The sequence below is a fragment of the Chrysochloris asiatica genome, unplaced genomic scaffold, assembly GCF_000296735.1.
Source record: "Chrysochloris asiatica unplaced genomic scaffold, ChrAsi1.0 scaffold00047, whole genome shotgun sequence".
NCBI classification, from domain to species: Eukaryota; Metazoa; Chordata; class Mammalia; order Afrosoricida; family Chrysochloridae; genus Chrysochloris; species Chrysochloris asiatica.
Window position 1 is genome coordinate 12,648,300 of NW_006408565.1, and position 17,403 is coordinate 12,665,702.

Genomic DNA, 17,403 nt, shown 5'->3' on the forward strand with positions numbered 1-17,403 from the left:
GATGGAGTTCCTATCAGCCCCTCCTCACTGTGGTTGCTCCCAGCCACATGGCTATGAACTCCCAGAGAGCAGGAGCCGTGCTGGTGGTGGATGGAGGTGGGAGCTGGCAACACCTCTGGTCACCAGAGGAACATGAGGGAAAAGAAGCAATTGTACCTTTCCAGTGTCCTGTGTGAATCTGCTCTGCCAAGCCAAGTTGCCAAAGCTGTTCACGAAAGTTCAAGATGGTCTCACAGTGCCTGGCCCACTGCTCACCACCCAATCTCCTTCTCTTACTGTTCCTGCAGTTTCTCCCAGCCAGCACTCAGTCTACTTCTTTAATCCTTCTTCTGATGCTTAGGGTTCCAGGATTTTCATTTGTATCTGTTTCATTTGATCTCTTGTATCTTTGTTGTAGAGCATCTGCGTAAAGTGTCTGCCTAGTCCTCCAGCTTGCTGGAAATTCTCGCAATCTTTTCCCTAACTCTAGAAATGTTAGCTGCTCTCAAGTTAATTCCTGCTTCATGGTGACCCCATGCACAATGGGATGAAATGCTGCCTGATCTTATGCCATCCCCATGATCAATTGTGAATTGGACCATTATGATCTATAGGTTTTTATTGGCAGATTTTTGAAGGAGATGGATAAGCCTTTCTTCCTAGTCTGTCTTCATCTGGAAACTGCTGAAACTTGTTTAACATCATGTTGTTGTGTGTTGTCGAGTGGGTTCTGATACTCTCTTCTCGCAACTCCATCTGACAGAGTAGAACTGTGTCGTAGAATTTTCTAGGTTGTAATCGTTATGTGGAGTCCTGGTGTGGTGCTGTGGGTTAATGCACCAGACTGCAAAGCCGTTTGAACTAAAAGGTCGACGGTTCAAGCTCACCAGCTGCTCCTCGGAAATCCTATACAGGGTCGTTATGGGTCGGAACCAACTCGACGGCACGTAACAACAACAACAACAACCATTATGTACCGTGGACTGCCAAAAACACAAACAGATCTGTGTTGGAAGAAGTACAGCCACAGTGCTCCTTGGAAGCCAGGATGGCCAGACTTTGTCTCTCATACTTGAGACATAGTATCAGGAGGGACAAGTCCCTGCAGAAGGACATTATGCTAGGTAAAGTGGAAGGTCAGAGAAAAAGAGGAAGACTCCCAACAAGATGGATTGGCCAACAACAATGGGCTCAGGTGTAGCAACGTTGTGAGGTTGGTGCAGGACTGGGCAATGTTTCGTTCTGTTGTGTATAGGGTCACTATGAGTTGGTACTGACTCTGTGACACCTAATGACAACAATCATTATGAAAGCCGATTGCCAGATAGTTCTCCCAACAGAGCCTCTGGGTGGGTTTGAACTACTAACCTTTCAGTTAGCAGCCAAGCTTATAGCCATTGTGCCTGCAAGCCTCCACCTACAGATGGATAGTGGTTGACATGAGGTACTCCGTCTGTGATTTGACCCAGGGTCTCCCATCTGGAAGATGAGAATTTTATCACTGAACTACTATGGCCCCACCCTAGAAATAAACACCTGGAAATGGAGATGGGAGGAACTAATCTAGTTACAAGAGCAACAGAAATGATCACTACTTAGCACAAATTTAGTGATAAGGCACAGGACTAATGTGAGGAAAGTTATAAATTGAACTGAAAGAGTGAACAGGAGGCTTCTCCTTCCAATGAGATGGAGTGACAGGGGACAGATATACCGCCCTTCCTGAAATAACCAAAAGGATAGGATACATGGGAAAAAGTTTTCAAGATATTGGACATCAGGGCAGGAAGAACAACAATCTCTGAGAGAGAGGACAGGAACAAGGTGAACCCCCCAACAGTGGGTTCAATGTCTTGAGAAGTTTCTAGGCTGTGGCACAGGGGAGAGTGGACAGATGGAGCCCAGAAAACTCTCTTACTCGAGGAGATGGAGCTGAAAGTCTAGGAAGCAAGAGTTCAGAGCTTCACAGAGGGCTCCTTCAATCTGCAGCGGGTCCCCCTCAAATTTGTGGCAGAGTGCTGATCAGCACATGTGTGTGAGGAAACTACTTAAGGCTATGGAGAGAGCCACCTTAAAGGATTGGAGAGACTAGCTGCTGGCACTCACATATGGCCAGGAATAGTATTTCCCCCACAGCCAGAGTGGAAAACCTCGTAATTCATGGAGCATGGGGTAAAATACTGAGTAGGTTCTTGCCTCAGCAATGGGATATAACGAGCCCCAGACTAAACACTCTTTGGGGCCTGCCTAACAAATCTTCAAAGTAAGACCTGAAAGGACTAAACTGTTTCCAAGTAACTTAATTGCGTTGTAGAACAAAGCTGAAGAATAATTATAAAACCACAGAAACATCCGGTACCCAACAATGGCCAATTCACAATGTCCAGGGTCTACTCAATGAAGCCAGAAAATAGAACCCATAATTGACAAGAAAAATCAACCAATCTAACCCAAGACTGACACATATTAGAAATAAAATCAAAGGGAATGAATAGAACCAGAAATTAAAACAGCTACTGTATTTTACATGATCAAAAAGTTAGAAGATATGAAGATACAAAAAATAAAGACCCACATTGAACTTCTAAGTATGAAAATGACAGTGTCAAAATAAAAAAATATACTAGATGGGATTAATAATAGATTAGACGCTGCAGAAGAGATTAGTGGATTTGAAGTCATAACAATAGAAACCATTCAAAATGAGACAGACTGAAAATAGTAAATAAGGAGCAGGGCACCATTGTATTGGACTTTGTATATGTAATTTGTATGTGATTTATATGTGGCGCTGTGGGCTATTGCGCTGGACTGAAAAGTCAATTTGAACTGGAAGGTCAGTGGTTCGAGCTCACCATCTACTCCTCGGGAAACCCTATACAGGGTCGCCATGGGTCGGAACCGACTCAACGACACTTAACAACAACAATGACAAAGTGGGGGCACTGCTGTCTTAGGAAGACTCTGGATCTGAAGTCTGATCTCTGCCCAAATGTGAGCAGATACAGGAGGTGTTATTATGTTAGCACCAAACTGAGGCTGTCTCCTTAATACAATCAGCAAGACTGAGAAGGATTAATAAGGCCCTTGCTCATGAGCAATGGTGGCGCAGTGGTTAAACGTTGGGCGGATAACCAGCAGAACGTCAGTTTGAACTCATCGACGGCTCTGTGAGAGAAAGCTGTGGCAGTCTGCTTCTGTAAAGGTTAACCAGAACCCTCCAAACTCATGGCTCTCTAGTCAATTCTGACTCATAGCAACTCTATATATGACAGAGGGGTTTCCAAAGTTATACTCTTTACCTAAGCAGACTTTCACATCTTTCTTCCTGGGAGCAGTTGGTGGGTTTGAACCTCTGACCTCTCAGAATGTGTCATCACAGTACCATCAGGGGCTTCCATAGGGCAGTTCTACTCTTCTACAGGATTGCTATGAGTTGAAATCTACTCACTGGCAACGGGTTTTCACCCTGTGGGAAACGTTGTGCCAGCGGGATGGGAGATGTTCTATTTCAGTCCTTCCTAGTCCATCCATGAAGACTAATGAAAGTGAGCAGCTAAAAAAGGAAACAAGGCCTTTTGATGGGTGTGGAGGGGAGCGATGGAAGTGAAGACCAAGATGTTCTTTCTGCCAAAGAGCATGTGACTGGGGACAGAGGCGATGTTAGCAACCCTCCTTAGACTCTAACCTGGGTCAGCTCCAACGTCTGGTGACGCCATGTACAATAGCATGGAACACTGCCTGGAGCCCGTTGGTGGCCATTGTGCATTCTGAGTGTCTTCTAACCCAGGGGACTCATCTTCCAGTACTACGTGGGATAATATCCTGTTGTCATCCATAAGGTTTTCATGGGTTACTTTTCGGACGTAGTTTGCCAGTTTTTCTTCCTAGTCTGGTAGGTAGTTTAGCAAAAACCTCTTCACCATGGTGGCCCTGCTGGTCTTTGAAATACTGGTGTCATTGTTTCCAGCATCGTAACAACACACAAGCTTCCATAGGACAAGAAGTTGACAGGCTAGTGGTCCCTTTGCTTGTTCAAAGACTGTGTTCCTCCCCCAACTACAGAGTCCTGACTGGATAGTGGCCTTCTTACTATTGTGCCCTTCCCTCTTCCCACTCCTCCCCATCAGGGCAGGGCTGCCTCTCCACCGGCCCTTTATCTCCAAGGCTGTGACATCTTGTTGGAGATGCTTTCCCATAGGCTCAGTTTTGGGCCAGGTGTAGCTAACCACATCATTGCCACTATTGTTGTGGGCTGTCAAGTCAATTCTTACAGTGACCCTGGGTGACAAAGTAGAACTGTCTCATATGGTTTTCTAGGGGGCAGTGCTGGTATATCGCTGTAGGATAAGCATTGGACTGCTAACTGAAAAGGTTGGCCGTTCAAAACTACCATGTGCTCCTTGGAAATCCTATGTTGTTGCTTTAGGTGCTGTTGGGTCAGTTCAGACTCACAGCGACCTTATGCCCCACAGAACAAGACACTGCCCAGTCCTCATCATCATTAAGCTTGATCCCACTACTGCTCCCACTGTGTCAATCCATCTTGTTGGAGGCGTCTTTGTTTTTTTCGCTTGACCCTCCACTTTATCAAACATGATTTCCTTCTGCAGGGACTGGTCCCTCCTGATAGTATGTCTTAAGTATGAGAGACTAGTCTCGCCATCCTAGCTTCTAAGGAGCACTCTGGTTGTTTCTTCAACACAGATTTGTTTATTCTTCTAGTGGTCCATGGTACTTTATTCTTCTCTAACACTGTAACTCAAACTCATCAATTCTTCTGCTGTCTTTCTTATTCACTGTCCAACTTTCACATGCATATGAAGCTATTGAAAATACTATGGCTTGGGTAAGGTGCACCTTAGTCCCTAACCTGATAATTTTGCTTTTGAACACTTTAAAAAGAGGTCTTGTGCAACAGATTTGCCTAATGCAATACATCGTTTGAGTTCTTAGCTGCTGCTTCCACGAATGTTAATGCTTGATCCTAGCAAAATGAAGTCATAGACAACTTCAATCTTTTCTCCGTTTGTCATGATGTTATTTATTGAACAAGTAGTGAATATTTTTGTTTTCTTTGAAGTGCAACCCATACCGAAGGTTGTGATCTTTGATCTTCATTAGTATTTTAAGTCCTCATCGCTTTCAGCAAGCAAAGTTGTATCATCTGCATATCTCAGGTTGTTAATGAGTCTTCCTCCAATCCTGATGCCACATTTTTCTTCATATAACCCAGCTTCTTAGATTAAAAGCTCAGCATACAGATTGAATTAGCGTGGTGGAAGAATACAACCCTGGCACACGCCTTTTCTGATTTTAAACCATTCTGTGCCCCCTTGTTCTATTTGAACAGCAGTTTCTTTGTTTATGTGTAGGTTTCTCATGAGCACAATTAAGGGTTCCAGAATACACATTTTTTTACAGTGTTGTCTATAGCTTGTCATGATCCACACAATCAAATGCCTTTGCGTAGTCAATAAAGCACAGGTAAACATCTTTCTGGCATTCTTTGCTTTCAGTCAAGATCCATCTGAATCCCTCATTCTATGTCTTTGTCTGAATTTGGCTTGAACCTTTGGTAGTTCCTTGTCAATGTACTGTTTCAATAATTTTTGAATTGTCTTTAGTAAAAATTTACTTGCATGTGATATCAATGATATTGTCAGATGATTTCCACCTTTGATTGGGTCACCTTTATTGGAATGGGCTATAAATATATGAATCTCTTCTAATCAGTTGGCCAGGTCTTGCGAATTTCTTGGCATATATAAGTGAGTGCCTCTAGTGCTGCGCCTGGAGTTCTGGTGTGGCTCTGTGGGTTAATGCGCCAGATTGCAAAGCCATTTGAACTGCAAGGTTGGCGGTTCAAGCTCACCAGCTGCTCCTTGGAAACCCTATGCAGGGTCGCTATGGGTTGGAGTCGACTCAACGGCACTTAACAACAACAACTAGTGCTGTACCAGTTTGTTGAAAGATTTCAATTTGCATTGCATCAGTTCCCAGAGCCTTGTTCTTTGCCAATGCCCTCAGTGTACCTTGGACTTCTTCCTTCAGTACCACTGACTCTTAATCATATGCTTCCTCTTGAAACAATTGAACGGTCCAGTCATTCTCAGCCTCCTTTTCCGACTTCCATTTCTTTTTGGTATAGTGACTCGGTGTCTTCTTTCCATCTTCTTTTGATGCTTTCTGCATCATTCAATATTTTGCTCAGAGAATTCTTCAATATTGCAAGTCGAGGCTTGCATTTTTTCTTCAGTTCCCTCAGCTTGAGAAAAGCTGAGCATGTTCTCTTTCCTTTTGATTTTCCAATTTCACGTCTTTGCACATTTCTTTTTTTTGGCTTTGTCTCTTTGAGCTGCCCTTTGAAATTTTCTGTTCAGTTCTTTTACATCCTCATCTTTCTCATTTGCTTTAGCATCAGTAGGCTGGAAACTCTGGAAACAGCACTCAAGAACAATGATCCATGGAAGTCCTGGTGTGGTACTGCAGGATCAACACTGAGCTTCTAACTGAGAGGTTGCTGTTCAAACCCACCAGCCACTCCTCAGAAACCTTATACAGGATGGATTTGAGTCTGAACCAACTTAACAATGGTCCATTAAAACCCAAAGCAGCTGTAGCTACTGTATATTGCTTCCTTGTGGTAGTCTGTGGGACAGACTTTCAAAGTCAGTCTTGTATTCTTTTCCTTTGTATTAAGACTATATGTTGTTGTTGTTAAGTACCATGGAGTCGGTTCTGACCCATAGTGACCCTGTACAGGGTTTCCGAGGCTGTAAATCTTTATGGGAGCAGAAAGCCTCATTTTTCTCCCACAGAACAGCTGATAGCTTCAACCTGTCTGTTGACCTTGAGGTTCGCAGCCTGATTCATAACTACTACGCTACCAGAGCTCCTTATTAAGGCTATATACAGCAAAGCATATATGAATCCAGCCAGTTCTCCGTGAACATGTCAGTGACATGGATTACAGTTTTCAAATTGTGCTGACATTCTTACTGCCCTTTCCCGATTTCTTCCTCCTCTGTTGAGATAAAATAACCATCTAACCTCTTGAGTTGCTGTAACCAGTTGGATTCTATTTGCTGTTGTTTAGTGCCATGGAGTCAGTTCCAGCTCTGAATAGGGATTCCAAGGCTGTAAATCTTTGTGGGAACAGAAAGTCTCATCTTTCTTCAGCAGAGTGACTGGTGGGCTTGGACTGTTGATCTTGTGGTTCATAGTCCAGTGATTATCCTACAGAACAACCACATTAGATAGATAGCTCTTTAGTCAAGTGTAATGTTCATGGCAGATAGGTTTTACTAGTTAGCTAGACTGCTGTTTAGTTTAAAGAAGACGTCAGGGGATATTTTTGGTACACTTGTATTTTTCAAACTCAAGAAAGAAATTATTTTCCTAGTTACGCGAGCCCTGGTGTGGTGCTGTGGGATAAAGCACTGGACCATAAGGTCAGTTTGAACCACAAGGTTGGCAATTCAAACTCACCAGGGTCACTCTGAGTCAGAACCGACTTGATGGCACACATCAACAACACAGTCATTGTAGAAAATTGTTGTTGTTGTTAGGTGCCATCGAGTTGGTACCAACCCATAGCAACCTTATGCACAGCAGAATGAAACACTGCCCGATCCTGGGCCAACCTCACTATTGTTGCCACGCTTGAGTCCATCAGTGCTGCCACTTTGCCAATCCATCTCATTGGGGGTCTTCCTCATTTGCTCTGACCCTCCACCTTACCAAACATGATATCCTTCTTCAGTGACTGGCCCCTCCTGACAATATGTTCGAAGTATGAGAGACGAAGTTTGGCCATCTTGGCCTCCAAGGAGCACTCTGACTGCACTTCTTTCAACACGGATCTGTTGGTTCTTTTGGCAACCCATGGGACTTTTAGTATTCTCCTCCAACACCATAACTCAAAAAGCATCAATTCTTCTATGGTCTTCCTTATTCACTGTCCAGCTTTTGCAAGCATATGAGGTGATTGAAAATACCATGGCTTGGGTCAGGCACACCTTAGTCTTCAAGCTGACATCTTTGCTCTTTAACACTTTAAAAAGGTTTTGTGCAGCAGATTAGCCTAATACAATAAGTCCTTTGATCTCTTGACTGCTGCTTCCGTGAGTGTTGATAGTTGATCCAAGAAGAATGAAGTCCTTGACAACTTCAATCTTTTCTCCATTAATAAGAATGTTGCTTATTGGTCCAGTGCTGAAGAGTTTTGTTTTCTTGACATTGAGATGCAATCCATACCCAAGGCTGTACTCTTTGATCTTCATCAGGAAATGTTTTAAGTCCTTTTCACTTTCAGCAAGCAAGGTTGTATCATCTGCATACCACAGATGCAGGAGGTAGGGCAAGGTGGGCGGCGGGGAGCATGGAATTCTGGTGTGGTGCTGTAGAATAAGCACTGGACTGCTAGCGGCGAAGTCAGTGGTTCAAACCCACCAGTCACGCTGCAGAAACCCTATACAGGGTCACTACGAGTTTAAAGTATTGAAGAGCAGAGATGTCAGCTTGAGGACTAAGGTGCGCCTGACCCAGGCCATGGAGTTTTCAATAGCCTCATATGGATGTGAAAGCTGGACAGTGAATAAGGAAGATCGTAGAAAAATTGATGCCTTTGAGTTGTGGTGTTGGAGGAGAATACTGAAAGTTCCATGGACTGCCAAAAGAACCAATAGATCTATTTTGGAAGAAGTGAAGCCAGAGTTCTCCTTGGAGGCCAGGATGGCTAAGCTTTGTCTCTCATACTTTGGACATATTGTCCGGAGAGAACAGTCGCTGGAGAAGGATGTCATTCTGGGTAAGGTGGAGGGTCAGAGAAAAACAGGAAGACCCCTAACGAGATGGACTGGCCAGGTGACATCATTGATGGACTCAAGTGTGGCAGCGGTAGTGAGGTTGGCCCAGGATCAGACATTGTTTCGTTCTGCTGTGTATGGGGTTGCTATGAGTCGGTTCTGACTTGATGGCACCTGACAACAACATGAGTTAGAACTGACTCTACAGCACTTAACAACAACATAAAATCCTAAAGTATGAGAATCATAGGACGAGCTTAAACACCTTTTAAAAAATTGAAGCATAACTTAATATTGTTGTTGTTGTTAAGTGCCATCTAATTGGTTCCGACCCACAGCGACCCTGAACAGGGTTTCTGAGGCTGTAAATCTTTACGGGAGCAGAAAGCCTCATCTTTCTTCCGCGGAGCAGCTGGTGGTTTCAAACTGCTGACCTTGCAGTTCACAGCCAGATTCGTAACCACTACGCTATCAGAGCTCCTTATGACTTACATGTTGTTGTTGTTGTTGTTATGTGCCATGGAGTTGGTCCTGACTCATAGCGACCCTGTACAGGGTTTCCAAGGCTGTAAATCTTTACGGGAGCAGAAAGCCTCATCTTTACAAACCAAACAAAAAATCAAGCCAACTGCCACCAAATTGATTCCAACTCATAGTGTCCCTGCATAGGGTTTCCAAGGCTGTAAATCCTTACAGGAACAGAAAGCTTCATCTTTCTCCCAGGGAGCAACTGGTAGATTTGAACTGCTAACCTTGTGTTTAGCAGTCCAGTGCTTATCTTACAGTGCCACTAGGACCCCATAATAAATCTAGAGTATATAGACTGGTGAATTTTTATATATTTAGCAACTGACTTTGTGGCTAACAGTCTAGTGCTTACCCTCCAGTGCCACCAGGCTGGAAACAGGATTATCTTTTCCTTTGTTATGCGTATTATAGCGTCATGAGTCAGATCCAACTCACAATGACCCTGTATCGTGTTCCTAGGAGTGCTTGGTAGGTTGGAACTGCCGACCTTGAGGTTAGCAGTCCAGTGCTTATCCTACAGTGCCATACCCGGGTTTCTTTGCTATATATACCCCAAACCAAGGCCACTGTCATCAAGCCAATTCCCACTCACAGAGACCCTATGGACCAGTGTAAAGCTGCCCATAGAAGTTCCAAGTTTGTAAATCTTTACGGAAGCTGACTGCCCAGTATATCTCCTGCAGAGTGGTTGGTGGGTCGGAACCACTGACATGGATATGATCTTTCAGTTAGCAGTCAAGTGCTTACCCGTTTGTGACACAGGTTCCTTTTGATATGCATAAAGACATCTGAATCAGTAGTATGTGAGTTCATAAAGTTTTAATAATAGGGGAAGAAGAATTTTGGTTTCATAATGCAATCTCACAAAGTTTTCAGCTGATTTAGCCTGTATGAGTAAGATTAAGTGGATATCTTACATTTCTCCAAGAAAGATATGCAAATGACCAGTGAGAACCTGGACAGATGCTCAGCATCATTAGACATCTGAGAATGCAAAACAGAACCACCATGATTTGCCACTTCACACCCACCAGGATTGCTAGAATAAAAAAGACAGATAGTTAATTGTACTGTCCAGGAAGACCCTAGGACCATCAAGGGAGAAGAGCACAAACGAAATGCGGAACCTTATCCAGGGAAGCAGTGACACCAGAGATGGAGGCAGAGATGGGGACATGGAGAGAGGGAGCAGCTGAGAACTCCAGATTCATGGAAAGAGAGGGACTGAGAGCTGGGGGCCAGGAGGCAGACTTGCAGAATGTGCCCTTTGGAGATGCAAATTATTATATATGCCTGAGTGTTTAAAAAAAAAAAAAGAGCTAAAATGAATATATAGAGAGAATGTTAAGTGATGGTACACGGATGGGATTATAACCATTGTAATGAAACAAAGTGTATGATTTGTTGAATGTAGAACTGATGATTTGCCCTGTAAACTTTCTCTCAATTCACAATAAAAACTTAAAAAAAAGACAGATAACAGCAAGTGTTGGCGAGGATGTGGAGAAACTGAAGCCCTCATACACTACTGGTTGTTGTTGTGTTGTTGTTAAGTGCTGTCGAGTCGATTCCGACCCAAAGCGACCCTGTACAGGGTTTCCGAGGCTGTAAATCTTTACGGGAGCAGAATGCCTCATCTTTTTCCGCGGAACAGCTGGTAGTTTCGAACTGCTGACCTTAAGGTTTGCAGCCCGATTTGTAACCACTACGCTATCAGAGCTCCTTCATACACTACTGGTAGGGATATAAAAGGTGCAGTTGCTTTGGAAAGCATTTTGGTGGTTCCTCAAAGATTAAACAGAGTTATCATAGAATTCACTCCTAGATATATACTCAAGAGAATCAAAAACCTATTTCCACTAAAAACTTACTGTTTATAGCAGCATTAGTCATAATAGCCCCAAACTGGAAACAACCCAAATGCCCACCAACTGATGAATGTATAAGTAAAATGTAGTATCTTCATATAATGGGATGTGATTGCAATGAAAAGGAGTGAAGTCTGCTACAAACAAGGATGAACCTCGAAGCCATTAAGCTAAGTGAAAGAAGCCAGACACAAGAAACCACATAGTGTATGATTCTGTTCCTGTGAAATGTACGGACTAGTCAGATCCACAGAGACAGAAAGTAGATTAGTGAGTATTAGGAGAGGGGACAGTGAGCAGTTAGGAGTTACTGCTAGTGGACACAAGCTCTCTTCTCAAGGGGATGAAGATGTTCGAGCATTATATTGTGGTGATGGTTGTACTACTCTGCGAATATACTCAAATCCCACCAAACTGTACTTTAAATGGGTGAATTTTATGGCTTGCAAAATACATCTCAGTAAAGCTATGCGGTCCTGGTGTAGTGCTGTAGGATAAGCACTGGACTGCTAATGTAAGGTTCAAACCCACCAGCTGCTCCTCAGAAACCCTATACAGGGTTGCTATGTGTCAGAACTGACTTGATGGCATTTAACAACAACAACAACAGCAGCATGTTGAAGGAGCTCTGGTGGTGTAGTGGGTGAAGCCCTGGGTTGCTAACTGCAAGGTGGGCAGTTTGAACTCGTCAGGTTAGAAACCACAGGGGAAAGATGAGTAGGTCTGTTACCAAAACGATGATGGACTTGGACACGCTAAGGAGCAGTTTTATTTTGTCCCATACGGCTGCCCGGAGTGGGGATTTTATACCAAGTTGGAAGTGGTAAGTGCTCCGGCTAAACAAAAAAAGCAGAACAAGGTAAGGGGCTGAGAAGTTCTGGAGGAGGGGAAAGGATACTTTTCACTAAAGTGGTTAGAGTAGGCTCCAGGGAGAAAGTGACATCTGAGCAGAAACTTGGGGACAGTAAGTGAGGTCCACTCAGTCTCCCATAAAGCATGGCAAGGGCTGGAGGTGTAATTCAACTTCAGCAGAGTAAGGCCGTGCATACTCTTCTCTAGAGAATCAGCAGCATTTGGAATTGTCATGAGTGGCTTTGACAAAGCCCAACTCATCAAGTCAGATGGAACAATGGTTAAGAGCATGGGCTTTGAAGACAAAATTCTAGGGTCAAATCTGAACTCCCCCTCTTACTACCTGCTTGATGTGGGCAATTTATTTTGTGTGGGTAAGTCTCAGATTCCTCATCTGTGAAATGGAGGTAATAATAGCTACTTCTATTGCTGTTGTTAAGGAGCTCTGGTAGTGTAGTGGTTATGAATCAGGTTGCTAACCTCCATGTCGGCAGTTCAAAACTACCAGCCATTCTGTGGGAGAAAGATAAGGCTTTCTGCTCCTGTAAAGATTTACAGCCTCAGAAACCCTGTGTAGGGTCGCTATGGGTCAGAACCAACTCCACAGTACTTAACAACAACAGCATTGTTGTTGTTAAGTACCATCGAGTCAGTTGTGGCTCATAGTGACCCTAACAGGGTTTCCAAGAAGTGGCTGGTGGTTTTGAGCCACCAACATTGTGGTTAGCAGTTCATTGCTTATCCTACAGTGCCACTAAGCACATGTATAAGGGTTAGGGTTTATAACACATCTTTTGGGGAACACAGTTCAATCCATAACAGTTAACATGAGTAGGAATCACTCAATGCTAGTTAACAGCAACATCGGGTTAGATGTGCTTCTAATCATGTCTAGCACATAAGAGGTTGTGGTTGTTGTTAAGTGCCAGGTGTTATGCACAACAGAACAAAGCACCACCTGGTCCTGCATCATTCTTATAACTGTTATGTTTGAGCCTATTGTTGTTACAAATGTGTCGGTCCATCTCGTTGGGGGTCTTCCTCTTTTCCGCTGACCCTCCACTTTACCATGCATAATGTCCTCCTCCAGAGATTGGTCCTTCTTGACAACATGTCCAAAGTACAAGAGAAGAAGTCTCACCATCATCCCTTCTAAGGAGCAATCTGGCTGTGTTGTTGTTGTTATGTGCCATGAAGTCGGTTCTGACTCATAGCGACCCTATACAGGGTTTCCGAGGCTGTAAATCTTTACGGGAGCAGAAAGCCTCATCTTTCTCCCTTGGAAGAGCTAGTAGTTTCGACCTGCTGACCTTGTGGTTTGCAGCCTGATTCGTAACCACTATGCTACGAGAGCTCCTTAATCTGGCTGTACTTCTTCCAAAATGGATGTGTTTGTTCTTCTGACAGTGCTTTCAATATTCTTCTCTAATACCATAATTCAAAGGCTTTGATTCTTCTACGTCCTTCCTTAATCATTGTGCAACTCTCACATGCATATGAAGTGACTGAAAACACCGTGGCTTGGGTCAGGTGCACCTTAGTGCACAAACAGATTTTTCTCTTTAACACTTTAAAGAGGTCTTTTGCAGCAGAATTGCCTAATGCAATTGGATTTCTTGACTGCTGCTTTCATGAATGTGGGTTGTGGATCCAAGTAAAATGAAATCTTTGGCCATGTCAATCTCTCCTCTGTTTATAGCACATAGTAGGGCTCCATAAGTGGGAACTCTAGTTCTCAGTACTTAGAGGAGATCTTGATGTCCACTGTCCTGGTAGCCGTAATGTTTGAATTTGATCAGCAAGGAAGAAGGGTTGTTGGGCAGGCAGGAGTGGTTTCTGGTTGAGTGTGTGTGTTAGCTCAGGCTCCTATCTTGCTCCACAAGTCTTTCTCATTACATACAAACAGCTCACCAGCTAATGGATCACAATTGGTGTTTCATTAGTAGCCACAGAATTCACATCTAGTACCTCTGAACCACTGAGGTTTGCTGTTAATGATGGCCTCATCCTCTGAAACACCAAGCTGACCAATCTTTCCCAGCTTTGTTAGGTGGGCAGCAGTCACTTGAACAAAGAGAGCCACTTTATTACCTGCTCTGGGGTCAAGCTGGAAGGAAAAAGACTGCCTTCCCAGATGTTCCACGTGCCGGGACTCCATAGTTCTCAGGGGTGCCAAGTGTATTCATTCCAGAGAATTTGAAATCAAAGCAGAACTCCAGGCAGACACATTTTCACACTAGCATGCCCGCAGCATGTGTGTGTGTATGTTGGGGGGGAGGGGCGTGGGTGGGCGGGGAGGGGGAGATCTGTGCAGATCTAAGTCAAACTAATTAACTGTCAGCTGCATCACATCTGGGGATCAAATATATACTGTTGGCATCAAAAACTGTTCCAGTCCCTGTCATTTCCGTTCTTCTGGTACCACGCCATCCTTTGCAGCATGGTGTTGATATGTTTCCCCTTGCTGACAAAAATCCAGCAGCCTGCCAGCATGGAATCCCGAGGCATCTGCAGTGGGTGATGGCTTTATTCTGTGCTGAATGGAGAGACCCAGGTGTTTGGCTGCGATGGAGGAATGCAGTTTTCATGGGAAAATACAAAGTGCCATGTGAAAACCTTGGATATGCAGGCATACCTCGTTTTATCATGCTTCGCTTTATGGTGCTTTGTAGATACTGTTTTGTTTTTTGTTTTGTTTTATGATTTGAAGGTTTGTGGCAATCCGACACGGAGCAAGTCTATTGGTACCATTTCCCACAGCATGTACTCACTCTTGTCTCTGCCACATTTTGGCGATTCTCTCAAGATTTTCAACATGTTATTGCACACTTTATACACTGTTGTTGTTAAGTGCCTTTGAGTCGGTTCTGACTCATTGCAACCTGTAGAGAGTTTCCAAGGAGTAACTGGTGGGTTTGTGATTAGCAGTCCAGTGCTTATCCTTATAGTGCTACACCAGGACCCCTAATACACTCTGGTGGTGGTGGTTGTGTGTCACTTAGAACATTGCGACTCACAGAGTCCCTGTATAGGGTTTGCAAGATGACAAATCTTTATGGGAGCAGAAAGTGTCATCTTTCTCCCTTGGAGAGTCTTGTCTGGTAGATTTGAATTGCTGACCTTGAGGTTAGCAGCCCAACTTGTAACCCACTATACTACGAAAGCTCCTTCTAATACACTATGTTGTTGCTATTGTTAAGTGCCGTCAAGTAAGTTCTGACATATAGCAACCCTGTATAGGGTTTCTAAGGAGCAGCTGGTGAGTTTGAACTGCTCACCTTGTGGTTCAAACCAACCTTATGGTCCAGTGCTTTATCCCACAGCACCAGGGCAAACATAACTTTTATATGCACTTGTTGTTGTTGTTAAGTGCCGTCTAGTCAGTTCCGACCCATAGTGACCCTATACAGGGTTTCTGAGGCTGTACATCTTTACGGGAGCAGAAAGCCTCATCTTTCTCCTGCAGAGCAGCTGGTAGTTTCGAACTGCTGATCTTAAGGTGGGCAGCCCGATTCGTAACCACTACGTTACCAGAGCTCCTTATTTATATGCACTAGGAAACCAAAAAAAAAAAAAAAAAGTGTGCACCTTGATTTATTGTGATAATCGCTTTTTTGTGGTTGTCTGGAACCGCACTTGCCATACCTCCGAGGTCATGCTAGTAGAGTGGAAGCCAGTGACAAGTCAGAGTAAATGTAAATATGATGTGAGAAGTGAAAGCTAGAGATTAGAACATGAATTTCACATTTTCTCTGCCAGGTGTGGCAAGTATCTGCCCAGTGGCCTTCTATCAGAGCCAAGGACCCTGGTTGGTACAAATGGTTTGAACTTGACTTAAAAAGGAGCCATGGTGGTGCATCCAGTTAAGCACTGGGCGGTTTGAGCCCAACAAGCATCTCTAAAGAAGGAGGTCTGCTTCTGTAAAGACTATAGACAAGAAAGCCCCATGGAGCAATTCTACTCTAACACATGGGGTCACCATGAGACAGAATTGACTCAAAGAAATTTTTTTTTTTTTTTTTTTTTTAAACCACCATTCCTGGGTCCCAAGGTAATGCAAACTGTTAACATGTTCATCTGCTGATCAGAAGACTGGAGGTTTGCATTTGTCCAGAGGTGCTGCACAAGAAAGTCCTGCCTATCTACTTCTGAAAATCCGATCGCTGTGCAGAGTGTAAGCTCCGGGGTTTGCAGCAGCCACATTTTGACCAGCGTCTTGGTGAATTTTATAAATTGCACCAGGCTGGAGTGGTTCAGCCAGAAATCCTGGTGGTGTGGTGGCTAAGCACTTGACTGCTGGAACCCACCAATTCCTTGGGAGAAAGATGTGGCAGTCTGCATCCGTACAGATCTACAGCCTTGGAGACCCCACAGAGCATATCCTCTCTGTACTACAAGGCCATGGTGACTCAGAATCCACTAGATGGCCGTGGGTTTGGTTTTGGGGTTTTGGAGAGGGGTTCATAGGGTGGGTTAGAGCCGGGTGTGGATTTTAGTTCTCAGGAGAGGTATGTGCATCTGGCGATGGGAGAGTGGCCAGAGAAGAGAGCCAGAAGCGGTTTTATTTTATTTAGATATTTAAAGTGTTTTTCCCTTGGTGGAAAATAATCTGTTTCTGTTTTAAGCTGATTTAAAATCACTGCCATGTTGTTGTAAATAATGTGACACCTCAATCTTTTAAAGAAGCTTAGAATATGGTTATGGAATCCCAAGTATACGGATGACAAATTAGTTCTGTGAATTTGATTTTTCGCCATGACAAAACATGTGTCATTTTTTATACACTTTAAAATCAGATGAATAGTAGACATAGGGTAATACTATGTGTCATCCACTAGGTGGCAGTATACCTTAGGTTTTTAACATCTAGGCCACTGGGTCCCAAAGTGTGATATGTGAACAAGCTGCACAAATACCCCCTGGCAGGCAGTCACCTACTGGTTCAGAAACTCTGGGAGTGGGCTCAATAGATTGTGGTTGATTCTGCTGTACTCTCAAGCTTGAGAACCACTGTTCTAGTTAAAGCTTGGGGTCTTTCTACAATCTGAACATACCAACAAGATAGATTGACAGGGTGTGGTGGGTTTTATGGGGCAGGTGTTGTGAGTGAGAGACACTAAAAAGCACTCATGTTTCAAGTGTTTTTATTCTGGAGTTTTCCTCTGCCTAAAATGTCCCCCGTTAATCATAACTTAGGGTGACAGCCTAAGAAGAACAGGGACTGAACCTCCAGATATCTATGACTGTTATAATCCACTAACACCTGAGAACTCCATATAGACTTTTGAACCAAATGGGGCCCTCCACTTGTTTTTTGTCAATAAAGTTTTATTGGAACACAGCCATGTGTATGGTTTATGGCTGCT

General features: G+C 43.8%; 1 pseudogene; it reads left to right on the forward strand.

The window, feature by feature from the left end:
- The first annotated feature begins 14,528 nt into the window (after positions 1–14,528).
- The window catches only part of LOC102841073, a 94,046-nt pseudogene continuing 91,171 nt past the window's right edge, over positions 14,529–17,403 (forward strand).